The sequence below is a fragment of the Rhagoletis pomonella genome, unplaced genomic scaffold (assembly GCF_013731165.1).
Source record: "Rhagoletis pomonella isolate Grant_MI unplaced genomic scaffold, Rhpom_1.0 Rhpom_scaffold_00012, whole genome shotgun sequence".
NCBI classification, from domain to species: domain Eukaryota; kingdom Metazoa; phylum Arthropoda; class Insecta; order Diptera; family Tephritidae; genus Rhagoletis; species Rhagoletis pomonella.
Window position 1 is genome coordinate 19,220,904 of NW_023458566.1, and position 2,700 is coordinate 19,223,603.

Here is a 2,700-nt window from a genome sequence, read left to right on the forward strand (position 1 = left end):
GCTTGGCCGTTATGTACTTGCGCACTTAATACTTTTATGTAATTGTTTATGTATTTTATTTATTTGTGTGGTTAGTTAAGGTAACCTCCATTGTGCGCTTTGTTGTTAATGCTTTTTGTTGGGTAATAGCTGCAGTTGTTGCTCCTGTTGCTTTTCGTATAGTTGCTTGCTTGCTGTTGCTGTTGTTGTTATGTTTTGATTTGATTTTATTCGTGTGTTATAACAATAAAATATTAATTTTCGTGTAAAGTGGATATAACAATATTTGGATGTGCGAGATTTTCCTGCGCTAAACTGAGCTATGCGATGCTGCGATGGGCAGGCAGAAGGAGGGGCCACTGAAAGCATGGATATTTCACTTAACGACTTATGGTTATTGTTACGATTGCATGTGTGGAAACGAGTTCGGCGAATGAAGATGAAAAATTGCATTAAACATGATCTTCTTTATAGTTAATTCTTTGTTCAAGATTTTTTGATTCGAACGGCATTTATTTTAAAATCGCTTATTTAAAAGAACCTTAACAAAAGCTTATACGGCCTGGAAAATACTGCAGTAATCTGGAAGCCTATTCTGAGGTTATAGCAAAGCTCCCTGGAAAAGGACACCTTCATCGAACACCTCTTGTTTTGATCCAGACGTTTAGTAGTTCGCCTCCTTCTAACTAATGGACCCCGTGCCCTCATGTCTAAAGAAAATATGCCGATCCAGACACGCAGTGATCTATTTTATCTGCAATAAGTCCGAAGCTCCAAGAATTATAGAGAGTCCAAATCCTTAGTCAGTTAAGCAAAAACGTATCCTATATGTTAATGCTGCCGCTGTGGTGCAATGGTTAGCAGTGCGCGCTATCATTCCGAAGGGACTGGATCAAGCCTCTGCTCTGAGCGTATTCTGCCATGAAAAACAGTATCTCAAAAAAATGAAATCGTCGTACGGATGTAGGTCCCTCTTCTTTGTTTGACAACTTCAAGGCGGACGCCACAACTATTATTACGGATTTGAATATATTGAATTCAGCGCCACCTAGCGGGCCTTTGTCCTTTCTAAGAGTCTAAGGAATGTACTGTGCAAATTTAGTTAAAATTCATTCAATAATACCCAAATAATGGAGGAGCACTTACCACGTAGAAGTTACTGCAAGCGAAATTTTTTTCGTAATAGTATCTAGGGATGGACAAAAAAATAAAATAATCGATTAATTAATCATATGATTAATCACAAGCCAAAAGAAAATTAATTGTAATTAATTGCAATTATTGATAAATAATCGATTAATCGACTTTCAAAAGGCACTTTTTACAGTGAGTATTAGGACATTACAAGTTCAAGTTACGGTGTGATTACCTTAAGAGGAAATCAGGTTTTTTTTAGCTCTAAATTCATTTTAAATGCTGTATTTTTTTGAAAAATATAACCAATTTTATGCCAAAGCAGTTCTTTTTTAGTTTTTAGAGGATTTTAGTGAGCAATCTACCGACTTTCGCACAAAACTGTATTTTTTACAAAGATTAGCCCGAGCCTTTTTATATTAAAGAACGTTATGTACATATGTATGTATATGAGGGTTAAATTAAGAAATAATGTATAAATCAAGCCAGCTTTATAAAAGTCTGCTATGCGGCTTTAAACATATGGTCAGTTCTCCTGTATCAGTCTGGTCGTGTTGATATCAAAACTTTGTATTTCTTTACGAAAGTGAGTGAGGTTATACAACAATAGGTAATGATGGGTTTCGAGATGATCCCCGACCGATTCCTAGGAGAACCGAGTCACTTGGGTTAAAATTTTTGCCAGATCGTATTCCAGCTCTATATACTATTTACATATCTTGTTTTGAAGTTAAACCCCTTTCCCGTCATTCTCCGTCGCCTATGTATTGAGCCCTAACCGCCAAAATAATGTAACCGAAATTTTTTTCAAAATTTTCTTTTTGATGCAGAAATGCATCTATAGCTCTAGAAATATTTCTGCATCAAAAAAAAAAAATTTTGAAAAAAATGTCGGCTCCGTTATTTTGGCGGTTAGGGCTCGATATGTAAGTAATTAAAAATAAGCAAAAAGTTTCTAGCTTTCATTTTTGGTATTTATTTTCTGCTCCCCTTGTCCGCTTAACCTCTGGACGGTGTGTAACACAAGTCGCCGTCGCCACCGTCATGGTCATCGTCATATTTAGCAAAGCGTTTCAACATTATGAACTTTTATTATCACCACAAATTAGTTGTAGCATGTCTTATTTACTCAGAGTTCAGCTCAAGTATGGCAGATTCCGAGTACTCACAATGACCTCTCACTTCCTTCCTTTAGCGCTCGCACTTATAGAAAGCAAGCAACATACGCACACACACCACACAGTCATACAGTCATACAGTCAAATGTGTAACACATACATACATACATATATTGGAAGCGAGCAGTTGGCAGTTGTTGCAGGAAGTCACCGAAGTAAGTCATAAGCCAACAACAGCAGACACTTGTCCTTAACACCAGAGTAAATACAAGTGAATATACGCGCAAGGATGCACGTGTGTGTGTGTGTGTGTGTGTTAGAGCAACTACTTCAAATTTATTTAATACGAATGTCCACTTTGCTGTTTATTTTTATTTCTCTACACATTTTATTGTTCTAGCAATAAGAATAGGCATGCATACACACACACACACACACCGCATATACAATTGCATAAAACGTCCTGAGA